This window comes from Anarhichas minor, unplaced genomic scaffold (assembly GCF_050575085.1).
Source record: "Anarhichas minor isolate MPS153535 unplaced genomic scaffold, ASM5057508v1 ptg000043l, whole genome shotgun sequence".
Taxonomy (NCBI): domain Eukaryota; kingdom Metazoa; phylum Chordata; class Actinopteri; order Perciformes; family Anarhichadidae; genus Anarhichas; species Anarhichas minor.
The window spans coordinates 5,803,766-5,818,093 of NW_027466489.1; positions in this window are offsets into that span (position 1 = coordinate 5,803,766).

Here is a 14,328-nt window from a genome sequence, read left to right on the forward strand (position 1 = left end):
CCTTCAGGGTTGCCGTAGAGAAAAGGCGACTTCCGCTTCTGGTCGAGGGGGGCAGAAATAAAGAGAGAAGCTGCACCAGCTGTTGCTCTCCCTGGAGACTACTGGACATCGCTGCGGTAAAGTCAGCAGACACTCAGATCTCCTTGGTCAACTCAGCAGACACTTACATGTTAGTGCACCTATATGCTGAAATTCACGGTAAACGCATTTAAACGGCACAGATCGGGAGCGAGCGAAGGACTTTGAAAGTTAGCGGAAAGATTAACGTGAGACAACATCCGGTTTTCAGAATAAGATGCCAACAAAGTATGAATTATATTCACATTAAGTATAAAACATGCTACCTGCATCTCGTGAACCAAATATTATTGACCGTTTGCTCATAGCAGTACTTTTAAAATAAAAGTGCACAATACACTACTTTTTACTTTTGAATTCATTATTGAACTTTGCCATAACAATGCGATTAATCGCAATTAAATATTTTAATCGTTGCCCAGCACTAATTTATATATATAATAATGTTGATTGTTTTAAGCTGTGGATTTGGTGCATTAGCAGATATGAACAGCAGCAGGTTGGTGTATGTGTGAGTGACTCTCAATAAATAAAGTGCCCAACGTGTCAGCTAACATCATGTAGCCAGTGTACGGGATTCAAGGATTATTTTTGACAATAAGAAGAATAGAGTATATTATGTATACCAGCAGTATACTTAAATAAACTCTGCTACTTATGAAATATGAATAAATTGACCTGTACAATGTATAAAAACAAACGCTTAATCGACACTCAAATACAAACACAAATGTTTGTTGATACAAATTAACGACGGCTCTTCAGTCATTCTAATACAGTATCTACCTCAGAGGGTCAGAGCCATGATGGTCAAAGTCCAGACCACAGAGGTTACTACAGTCCACACGTAAGCAGACCACATACACGGCTTTATAGTCACGTTTGTAGAGGCTTGTTTGATGAAGCGTACCTTTGTAGAATATCTTGTTTATGTGATGTATGTAATCATTAAAGTGGCTGTTCTAAACTACAGGCATCACAGCTATAAGTAATTGTTTGAATTGGTCTTCTATGACAAGAAAAAACGTAAAATATATTTATAAGATACGCAGGCCAGACACAAAATATACTATTTTTAGTGGTAGCACTATTCCAGAGTGAAACGAAATATTTGAGATCTGAGCAGTTACAAGAGGGGTTTAAATTAAATCCATTGCATTTGATTGGATCACTAAATCTGAATATCAATACTGTAAACTATTACATGTTCCCGTGCTTTCCTTTCTTCTTTTCTTTGAGAAGGAGGAAGCCATGCTTGAATTCTGACCTTGATGTAAACTAAAGAAACTCTGAAAAGGAAAAGACAAACTAGCAACAGTATATAAATAATCAGTAGAGTAAAGGGTCTGTGCACTAAACCACCTGGCCTGCCAAACAACCTTTTGTAAGTTTTAAAATAAACCTCCTCTAATCAACCTTGAGCCTCTGATTTAGGAAAAAAGAAGGTAACAAAGAATGCGATGTATTATGCAACAGTGCAACACTAAAATAGCAATACTCGGATGGCACAGCAGCACCAGGTATAGAAATGGCTTGAATTACTTGGCAAAACATCCCCGTGCAGCAAACATCCTCTTCTCTCAATCACTTATTGTTTCCTTTTTACTTGTTTGGACTGTGGCAGCAAAAATCAGCAGGTGATCCACTTAAAATTCACATGGACTGTGACATTGTTTCAGAGCGAGAGAAGGAAAGAAAGTGTGTGTGTGTGTGTGTGTGTCCGCAGGCTGTAGCTCCACTGTCTTTGGAAGCTGCTGCGGGGGAAAATGCTGACTATTAATAACCAGAGAAACCTGGATATTTGGCCAGATAATTGTTGGCCAGTTGCCAGCCAATCCAAACCTAAAATAGATGGAGCATTGGAGTGACTTGTGTCCTGGTTGGCATCAAGTTAGCATATGGATACAGGAATAGTTGGAGAAAGAGTGAGAGAGATGAGAGTGAGAGAGATAAAGTGAAAGGGGGGGGACAGAGAGCGAGTCCTCAGACCACTTGAAGAAGTCAAACGGCACCCGAGAGGCTTCAAGAAAAGCCCCTTCTGTTAGGAAATGCATGCTCTGTACTCAACATGACGAACACAACCGAGAAAGTAAAAAAGGAAGGCGACTGCAGCCAAGCAGTTAAGGGGCATAAATCATGTCGTTACTGAAGGTAAAAACAAGTTTGTACTCCAGTGTTTGTGGAAACACTGCACGAGAAAATCCACTGCATTCAACATGTTGGTATCTGTGAGCGCTGTGTGGGCAAACAAACACCATGTCAGACATTATAAAGGGTGACAGATGATTAGTATGATTTAGGGGGTGTATATTCTGTTTGCAAAGCTGTGTGTGTGTGTGTGTGTGTGTGAGCACGTGCGTGACAATCATGGCGGTGTTTCCTGCCAGTTCTCTGATTTCCACATGTCAGAACCTGTCCTCCAGGTACGAGTACAGCGTGTAGGAGTGCTTATTATCAGCTATTGCCTCAGACATGACATAATAACAAAAGGCCAACGGCAAACTGGCAAGCTACTGTACTGGATTGGAACTTTATGTGTGAGCCAACACGTACATCGTCAACTTTCTAAGGATATGTAACGACATTGATTAAGGCGGAGTGAATGAACAAAAGCAAAGGACTGACCCACAACAGCTGGATCCTTAAACAACATTATAACGCCGTAATGTCAACTTCAGGAGAGGGAATGATGCAGTTCTCTCAGTCTGAAAGCTGCAGTTCAGGAAAAAGAAAGAAAGAGATGAAACCAGGAGGTCAAACGGAGAGATGTGAAATCTCTCCTTCAGGGACAAAGTTGCAAAATGAATGAAATGTTTTTTAACTTTCAAATTTCTTCACAACAGCAACGGGTCGGTCCAAAACAGACTGGAGCACAATCTGGGGATCAGATTAGTGCACAGACGGTGTCGAAAGTCCTTTTTGTACCTTTGATAATGGACTGTTATGGAATTTAATGAATTCGATTTTTTTTAAATTATTGATAAAATACAAAAAAGCCCAAAGAAGGAAAACTAGAGTTTAACAAAAACTTAACAAAAAGACTAAAGAAATAAAAAAACAAAAGCCCTGCAGACAGAAAATATCCAGCATCATCATAATATCCTCCTCCTACACAGTAAGTCACTCAACAGTCAAACAAAGAAAATGTACAAGGTGAGGAGTTTAGGACACAGGAGAAGTCAGCACACAAGCCGGTCTGGTCATAAAACAAAAGGCAAAAAACCTGCCCAGCTGCATTCAGAGGCATTAACAGCTTATCTTCTGTGTTTGAATAAAAACTGAGCTCCCTCTCTTTGGGTGAGAACTACACCACTGATGTCACAGCAGACCACTGTTGGGAAACGTACTTAGTTAGAAGTTACTTGGGTCGCTATACGTGAGAACTCTAAAGTTGGATACAATATATACAAATGAATACATGTTTATGATGGTGTTAACTATGTGCATCCAAAAGGACATGTTGCACGAGTATTTCCCCTTTTTGATTTCTTTCCCTGCACATGAAGCCATTCGTGTCATAACATTTGTCCTGTGTGTGTGTGTGTGTGTGTGTGTGTGTGTGACACACAGAGACAGGGAGCTAGTGCACAGAGCTCTGTGACTTCCTGACCTCTTCATGTAAAACAGCATGTGGTTCAGTGTCAGTGACTAAAACGAAGCTACGCCTGCCTGCACGTCTGCCTCGCAGTTTCTCTGAAAAGGACAAAGTGGGCTTGATATTTGCCTAATTTGTCCTGCATAAGCAAACTGTGGGGATACAGTGCAATGACCACGTGTTGTGATAATGCTGTGCTTTATTTGTCAGTAACTGATTTCACCAAATACAGCAGCAGCTTGGTGTGCATACTGGGTATAAAAAGCTGCCTGCCTGCACTCTTCAGGAAATTGACTTTTTTTTTCTTCTTTTTTTTTGCTCTGGTGCTGTGAAGTCACTATGGGCAGAGTTACGTGCAAGGGCCTTCCCCTTCTGCATCTACATGATCAAACAGGAGAGTACTGGAAAAGCAAGTGCACACAAAGTGTCAACCAGAGGTCTGGACTACCCTCTCGACCAAAGCGAGAGTCTCCTCGCGTCTGAAAAAACCCACTTGCACGGTCGGTACTGAATTCACTGCATGAGACTTCAAAGCTTGGCACAGTTACAGGTGAGAAAGCATAATCTCTGTCTGCTTGGCACAGATCTGAGTGAAACAGCGCCCACACTCTGACTGCTAATTGACTTTTTTTGTCAAATTTTTTTGTGTTTCAACTTCCAAAGCTAGGAAAGTGTAGCACTGATACGAATCAGGTCAACCCGAGGTCAGTTTGAGGGGGAGGCAACACTTCTTACAAAATGGGCACAAACTGAAGAAACTGTGCTTTTCTGCCTTTTAAAAAGCATAGCTGCATATTTTATGCCCACACAGGTTTGAATTATTATGCAGCTGAGGAGATTCTTTAATCCTAAATTATAACCAGTACTTCATGTCTAATTCTTATGGAAACCTCTGTGTTTCAAAAGAGCACCTGGTTCCTGCATTTACACAAAAACATACACAAGAACACAAGGTAAAAGACAGAAGACTATCTGAAGAATATGGAGAATATGGAGCCGCCTCATATGACCAAAAACGCAGATATTTTGCTCATTTGGGAAAAGCGAAAGAATATCAATGAAATGCAGGTTTTAGAGCTCAGCGGGGCCACCAAATGTCACGAAACTCTTGCACACAAACCCAAGCAAGCTTACGAGGCAAATAACTCTCCGAGAGAAAACATACTCCGTATCAAAAGACAACCGGTTGACCTACAGTATCTCACTGATAAGCACCGATGCTCCCAAGAGAGTAAAAGTGGAAATCGACTCACCACACACACCACGCTATAGAGGCTCCAATGTATTCAGTGCAGCTATCTGACAGCCCAAAGCCTTTATCAGATGTAGCAGTACACCGTTTTTTTGTTGCATTCATTGTAGGTATCCACAGCTCATGCATCATGAACTGAACGACAGTGACACACACGCACAGAGCACAGGACAGTCCACTCACCCAGTTTCTCCCCTGTTTCAGTTCAGAGAGTGTTCAGCGGCAGCTCATTGACCAGCAACCAAGTGACAGTGACAGAAGAAACTGGTGTGTGTGTGTGTGTATGGTCATGCTTTTCCTCAGGAAGTGATGACCGGTAGAAAGGGAACTACACACACACATTTTTTTCTCTCTGTCAGAGTCTTGGCTCAGCATCATGTGGCCTAAGCGTGTGTGTGTGTCTTCCATTCCTCTTTTTTTATTTTTTTTATTTATGTGTGCACGTCTCAGCGTAATCATACAGAATATACTTGTGTATGTGTGCCCATGTGCATAAAAGTGTTTTCTTGTATGTGTGTGCTCTCCTGTGTAAGTGATTTTTGCGTGTGTGTGTGTGTGTGTGTGTGTGTAAAGTGGTAGACATCAGATGCAGATGATTTCCTGTTGCTTCACTCTGACAGGCGACCTCATCATGCCTCCCTGGTTGCACTTCTCTCCCTCTGCTCAGTCACTCAGTGTCGATGCGACAGCGGTGACGCACTCACTTCTGCCTCCTCGTGCAATACCGACACAACGGAGCCTGCAAGTTCTCTGATTTAATTAAGTCCAGATATTATGTTCTAGCCAGAACATGAGACAACACGTGCATGTTTACAGTGATGTCAATCAATTCATTGTCCTTTCAATATATCAAGAAAGAAATAAACTTACACACACGGCATTCGGTAGAATAATTTGTCTCTTACTGTAAATGTGTTCAAATGAAATAAAAGGCTCGCACACGTTCCCAGACCAAACAAGAGAGAAGTGGTTTCTTCTTAATGGTTAGGACACTGGGACATTTCTTCCTTCATTTAAATTTGTCCATAAATTACGTGACTAAACAGGGATGCACAGAAAATGACCAAACCAAAAAACGTGAACACTTTTAAAAGGAAACGAGACGGACTGACTGAACAACTCAGAGGCAGAAACTCTCAGCTGGACTGCAACCATCAATCATTCACTCACAACTGTGTTATGTAAACCGAAAGGGTCAAGGCTGGACAGGTAGGGATACGTGGTTTCACATTAGCTCGACAGTAGCTTCCACTACTCTCGTACCGCAAGTGTGAACTGGGACAACAATCCATTCCTCAATGCAGAGACGAGGAGAAAGAATGTTGAACTGCACATTTTCCAAGATGGAAAGTCATCCGTTCTTTGAAAGATTAAAACACAACAACAAAAGGAATGTGATGTGAGCACTGCAGGCACCGTGCTTGTCCCGAGGGGCTGCATCATGTCTTTTGGTGAGCTAGTGGAAATGTGGAACTAAAGCACTGAAGTCGGCATCAAACACACATGACGACTGTTTTCACCAATGTGCGCTTTTCTAGTCTTGACAGAAATAAACGCACTACTTACAACCTAATATAGAGATAACACTTTTAGCGATATGTAGGCTTAAAGGAGTAGTTCAACATTTCAGGAAACATGCTTTTTCACTTTTGTTTATGCTGAGAGTGAGATGAGAGGATCTAAACGACTATGGTGTCTGTGCACTATGGCACTATCGCTAGGAGGCAATTAGCTTAGCTTAGCAAAAGAAATAGAAACAAGGGGAAACAGTCAGCCTGGCCATCTCCCAAATTCAAAATATATAAAGAACACCTGCCAGCAGCTCTTAAGCACATCCATTACAATGCTGTATCTCATTTGTTTATATTAAATACAAACAGAAACTTTAAATATATGTACAGAACATAATGTATGGTGTGGTTCTATAGGGAATTAGGGCTCCAGCTCAAGAGTGCACAGACATGAGTTCTTCTCATCGGACTCTTGCCAAGAAAACAAATAAGCATTTCACCCGAAATGTTGTTAAACTGAGCTCTCTACTAAACGCTGATGACGTGGGTTATGAATCAGCAGACAAATAATTCTATTCATTAAACACCACGGACTGTTGGATTTTATCTCCGGACTGTGAACACCAACTGACCCGGGTTTGAGCAGACTCGGTTGGACTTGTTCTAAACAGTCGTCACACCTAAATTACTATAATCAGCCCAACAACCGTAACGCATGTCTCTTCCCTAAGTCAGCTTTTGATCATTGTCACATAATTGGATCATTCATTGGGATGGGAAGGCTGGGCTTGTCAGATTTACACACACACACACACACACACACACACACACACACACACACACACACACACACACACGCACACACACACACACACACACAATGATGTTCAGGATATGTTCTACATTGCTGTCAGAATCCTAATGTGAGTGGGCTATGCGCTGGGCCTTGTGTTATCAGACAATAGGGTGACTGAACTCCAATGAGCAGCACTCTGGGGAAACATATCAAACCCTTTCATGCAAAAAACATGTAAGGACAAACACACATGTGCTGCGTGTATCTGCAGATACAAGGGCATATGTGAGCATGCTGAGATTTAAACACTTATTGTTTAAACTCGGATATGTGCAACACACATGAGCAGGTACACGCATGGAAAGAGAGAGAGAGAGAGAGAGAGAGAGAGAGAGAGAGAGAGCACCCATTACAGTAGTATACATCTGTCTGTGTGTGTGTGTGTGTGTGTGTGTGTGTGTTCCATATGTTGCTCTCTGGGAATCTGCAATAATAACAATAATCTGAGGACATGAACTTTCCCCCAATTCCTTTAAATAGTTACGAGTTAATGGTTGATGAGTCTCTTGAGCCTCAAGAGCTTCCTCAGTGGATAAGGAGAAGGAGTGCTGCATGCTGTCAAGGCCTCATACACACACACATACACACACAAATACAATGTATGTGCCATGCTGTCACACTGACAGACAAATGTGTATGAGGACAAATGTGCACAGCATAAACAAAGCATAGTTCGGGGCACTCCTTCCATTTATGACAAGTGAACAAAGTCAAAAGCTATCTATCTGTCTCACACGCACACACACACACACACACACACACACACATACACACACACACACACACACACACACACACACACACACCTCTGAGCCTGAGGGGAGCTGCATAGAAAACGGGCACGAGTGTCAGGAAGACAAGTAGGATGACAGAAAGACGGACATGGAGATAAACAACTGATTCGACCCATACAGTTGTCATTTATGATGACGTCACATAAGGTTAGCGATCACTTTATGTGAGCGTGATCTCGGCTGTGGGAGTAGTGTGTGAAATCGCAGCGGTGAAGATGTGTTTTGACAAGAGGAGTGAGAGGAGGGCAGCGTGGTAGGAAGAGGGAGAGGTGCAATGTGGGAAGGGTCATACCCTGTTCCCCGAAGTGGAGAGGAAAAGACGGGAGTGTGCTGCCTACCGCTGCTGTTCAGACGGACAATAACAAAACAACCCATGACGTGAGTCTCATTCACAGAGTGTACTGTCAACACGTGAGCACAAAAGAAACGGATTTAGAATTGTCTGTGAAAAAGGAAGGCTCAATAAAGGTTCAAAATAAGCAAAAGTGACGCTTAACCCCCTCCCATTGACTGTCCAATCAACCGCAACTACGCAAAGTACTACACAATACTGAAAATCGTTGAAATATGTTCTAAATGATCCGAATATAGTAAATGATAAGATTGAAATGAATGAATTTAATAAGAAGGAAAGCTATTAACGGTCTTTCTTCCTGTTTCATTTCCAAGATGGCATTTAAACATTATTAGCCAATATTAAATTGAGGGGGCGGATTACGTACATCCTCCCGAGCAAAACCTGAACTGATGTCTCAAACAGGGCAACTTCCAGTGAACCCACGTAGAACGCTGGGCACATAGGGTCTGAGTCAGTCTTAAGTTCCCAATAGAGACCAGAGAAGCTGCTGTTTGCCCCCCACATCTTTCTAAAAGCGAAATTAGGACAGAGGTTGCTAGATGTCCCTACTGTCCGTTGACTAATATCTATGTTAAAGTGCATGGCAAGGAGAACTCTTCTTATTCGTGTATGAGTGTATATTTGTGTGGTGATGCGGTTTTCGCCTTTATTTCTTATTGGTGAGATATAATTGTACTTGCTTAAGTAATTGCTAAGATCTGGAAATAAGGTGACATTGTTACAACAAAGTCTGACAACAAACACGACCGATCAGACCATCACACAGGTTGTAAAAACGTTTAGCCAGTTTGCCTTCACCACTTTATATTAAACCTAAAGGGTGGCCTGATAGCCGAGAGATTAGAATACCACATTGATGCATATGAGCTGAAAAGCAAGCGCACATTTCCTGTCTCTCTCTACTCTCACTATCAATTAGATTTGTTTTTCCAACATGACAATTAGTGTGTAACTTGGATGTTTTTACTCTGGACAGTTTTTACAATCACCTCATTACCAGATAAGTGTCTGATTGCTATAGTTTCTTATCTCACCTGACTTCATTTTTAGTGATGTTTCCAGATTACAGGAGTGATCTTGGTGAGTAAAATATTACAATATGATATACAAAACCCTTATCTCATTTGTAATAAACCTTAGCTATCCTTCTGCTGTTTTACCTCCAGTATAACTATAGCTTCTTGTCTAATCAGGCCCAACTGACATTCTGTATCCTTGACTATGACGCAGTTGCAGAAAACCTACGGTTGACTTCTGACTCAATAATTAAACTAATTGCTAGTTGCCGTCCTAACAGACTGAGATCCGACAAAATGTATAATGTTCACAATCCAAAGCATGCTACTAGTAGAAGAGGATTCAGGGAGGTAGGGTTTTACTAAACACGTCGTACATGTTTTATTTGCTGAGGAAAGGGCCAACAGAACGGAAACGACATCTTACATTTGTTGCTGTGACTTTTTTTTACTAATAAAGAGAGCAACTGAAAATTGGCACCTAAAAAAACAACAGTGTGGATGGAGACAATTTTTGTTGATTTGGCCAAACAGCCACACCTTATACATTGTCATGCGTTCCTCTCTCATGCAAACTTTGACTGCATTTACTAACTACAAGGTGTAAACAGCACGAGCCACCTTTTAGACAGCAGGTGTTGAGAGAGAATGTTATGTAGACTCTGTTAGCAGTTAATTAAAATAAATAAGGGAAAAAAAAAAATCTAAACTCATGCAACATACTCAACTTCTGAATCAAACTAATTGAAACATGTTTGCCCAGAACAGTTTTGCTAAGTAGTGAAGACAGAATTCGGTCAGTTTGCTCAACTCATGTGAGATCTTACTACAATACTGCAACAAATACTTACATGTAAAAGATCCTGCTGCTAAGATAAATCCTGATCCTCATTAATTACAGTAAAATCAGTAGATAGAAATAGAAAGACAGAGATTGTACTATAAAGAAGAGAGGACATTGTGGTTAGACAGAATACGACGGAGACATGCAAGATTCACTAATAGAGCTGAATGTTTCATCAGCAAACTGTGTTGGTGTCAAAATAAATCCAATTCAGCAGCAAAAACATGATGCTAAGTAGACAGCGAATGTAAGTAGACAGTAAATAGGGAAATAATTAGACTTGAAGTTAAGAATTACACCTAATTAAATACAAATCGATGAACTTAAGGGCTAAACTAAGTCAACACGATCTCAATGTAATGTGATCAAATTGAATCAAAGGTGAGCTTTTCGAAAAAACATTCACGAAAACAATAATAAAAGCTTGAATTATAGTTCACAGACCAGGATGTAGGCGGTGTGGCTCCAGGCAAAAGTGGTTAACTATCTGTGGGCAGAAAGCGGAGCGTGTAACTCTCTCTTTATCAGCTTATTTATACAGACACAAACGTGCAGTTGAACATCTTCCTTCCTTTCATGCAGTGATTATGTTTAGCTCTCACGGAGGTTTTATGTGAAACATTTAAAGCCACTGCAGACAACTGCTTAGAAGATTGACAAACTGTTGCTTCCGGTATTTTAAATTAACACAAATTAAAAAATTAAAATTACAAAGAAACTAAGATGAATCTTAAAATCCTGAATTTGGTCTTTGCACTAACTCAAACAGAGTGGAAGCATGTTGTCTGCAGAGGCGTGCATGCCGTGTGAGGGTCAATATAAACATAGCGTGGTATCTCGTGACACTCCTTTCATTTACGACAACAGAGCAAAGTCCATATCTGTGGAGCCATTCACATGCTACACACACCTCTCTTTAGGAATTATATAACTCCAGAAGCAATGATTTTACTGGCATCAACACTCAGAGTTCAACCAACTCACGCACAGGTTAGACTGAACCTTCTACGGTCGGCACATGAAGGATCCGAACCTCACGCTTGAGACACGGAGATAGCGCAGACCAAGCTGTTATGTCCAATGCCACATCGGTTTCCTCATCAACATGAAAGTTAAGCAAATTACACGATAAATGATGACACGAATCCGGGTGAGCATTGTTAATCAGAGAAATGACCTTTTATAACTTCTCCAAAATAGAAGTTGCTTCTCAACCACAAATTGAACATAATGTTCCTCTACTCTAAAATAGCCAAGTTACATCACTGGTGACATTTAATAAACTTAAAACCCATTTTATCATTCTGATACACATCTAAGAGTTTATAGCGTCAGTTTGATGGGTATAGTGTCCTTGTTACTTAATCATTACGGGACTGTCTGTAAAACCCTGTGACTCTTTTTTTCAGGAAGTATGACTTTCTCTCTTTTTCTGTCCTTTAAGCGAGAGAGCATCTTATATCTGGACACCTACTTGTCCATTGTTTATCTGATGTTTTGTCAATGTTTTTTTGTTTTCTTTTTTAATATATATTAGATAATTCACATTTTCTACATAACAGCAGGACTCTCAAAGAGCACACAGAATCTTTGCCGTGTTTTAGCTCATTTATTTACCAACAGCATGTTATTTATGGACCTCTTCTTTATACTGTTTTTACAAAGCTGCTATAGATTGATTTTTTTTATCTCCCAGGCAGCCATTGGTTTTAAGTGCTGCCAACACATTACAATGAACTTGCAGAGACTTTGCAGATCACAGTGAACTTTACATATGGATTCATTATAGTGTGATATTGTAGTACCAAATATACTAAAAATAAAAGCAGACGTGATGGTGAGGGATATATATCTCAAGCAAATTCATCATCCCTGCAAAATATGTTTTGAATAATATAATAAAACTATTGAAAACGAATGGCTGCCTGGAATGTCGGCTATGGTCTGCAGTAATGTTGAATAAGTTGACCAAACACAAGCTAAAAACTGCATGATTACAATTGTCTGAGTTATCCCATTAGGCCTGAGCACACCAAGAGCCAAAACATGCTTAAATTGATTTAATATGTATAAACTAAAGAAGTATCTGTACACTTTCTCTGCTTGCTCACTGTTGTCAGATTATTGACACAAAGATCATACAAAGTGATGAAGAAAGACTTCCTCGGCAGTGAACAACTGTCACTGCTGGCACTGACAGTCTGAGTCCCGTACGACACGCTGATGAGCTCTCGTTCCACGTCCCATTATCATATCACAATAAAACAACATTAGGCCGGTTCACATCGGCTACCACGGAGCCGCACGGCAAACCTCAGAGAGAAATCAGTGTTGGCCCCTGAGCTTGTGTCCACATTGCTGCTGAGTCACGACCAATTCAAAAACACAGAACGAGTGTTGTGCAATATCTACAAATCCCTCACATGACGCGGAGAATAGAGACACGAGAGAAGAATATACAGAATATTTAAAAAGTTACCAATGAAAATTGCTCAGCATGATAAACTCTTACAAACGACCCGAGAGGCAGTGAGACACTGACTGTTACCCACTCACCTGAGAAGCTGTGACCACTCTGGTAAAACTCTCTGCCTGGTGTTTGCATGTCAAACTCAAACTCACACTGTGGCCCCGCAGACACTGTGGACGAACACCTGACTGTGTGCCAGTTGTCAGTCCTGTGACCCCCCGCCCCTCCAAACACACACCCACCACCACCCATCTGTATGCCACTGCAAAAAAACAGAAGGGTCCACCATAACAACATAAGACAATTTGAATGGGATGGATAAATCAAGAGTTTTCATGTTTGAATGTCTTTGTTTCAGCATCTTTTAGCTCAAATAATGATTTTTTTTTCTTTCTTTCAGAAAACAAGCTGAATAATGCCTCGTATTTATTTTAAAGCAGACTTTAGACCTCAACGTTGACGGTTTAAAATGACTTGTTTTAAAGGTGGTGTGCAGTGTGTTAACGTCCAACCAGCAGCCTCGCAAACACTCACACAGCGGAAGGTGACTGACTGACCTGATCCGTCTTTTTTGAAGCGCAGAGCAGACACGAGCCCACCTGAAGTGTCCGGAGTTGGATCGTCTTCCTCGGTCCTCGTGTCAGCCTTTGCGGACCGTGGCGTCGTCTCGTCGCTTCCACGGGAGCGCAGTGTCGAAGCGGTCAGGTCCGTGTGCTGTGGAGGTTTCTGGTCATGCTGCTGGTGTGTGTCGCTCTCTCTCTCTGTCTCTCTGTCTCTCTCTCTCTCTCTCTCCCTCTCTCTCTCTCTCTCGCTCTCATCTCCCGCCTCTCAAACACGACTCGCCCGGTATCCTGAGGACGCACGCAGAGGCATCAGATTACCGTTTAGCTCATAACTATGATGTATACTACTGTGGAACTCTTATGTTTTAAAACTGCATTTTGATTTCAAGCCCAATTAATGAAATGACTACTTATTTATTTCGACATTTCAAACTCCAAACCAAGATTAGGATGAAATAAAAACAGCTGGAATCAGCAGCCGGCTAACTTAGCTTAGCACAAATCACTGGAAAGAGGGTGAAACCACAAAGTCTGTCTCTCACACAAAAGATGACAAATCAACACGTTGTATCTTGTTTGTTTTAACCGGAATGAAATATACAAAAGTCGAAAAACGTCAGTTTAAAGGGTATTAGCCATTAACCAACAGAGACCCCCCACCTCTTAAAGTCTTAAAGTTAACTAACTTAGCTAGATTTTTACATGACCCCAGTTTTCAGGCTTTGTGCTAAGCTAGCTTCATATTCACATAGAACCATCTCACTTGGCTAATTCTCGTCTAGAAATATATAGCTTATTCCCCAAAACAGAACGTCGTTACCTGTGTATGAATGACTGACTGACTGTATAAGGTTTAGTGGACTAATGATGACATTACAGTCGCATGTCTAGCATCTGAAAAACAGCAATAGTGGAGAGAGACAATGTGACGAATTCTGCATTTAAATCAGCCCAAAGTCAGCGGTGCAGGAAACCCTTTGAGTGGTCATTG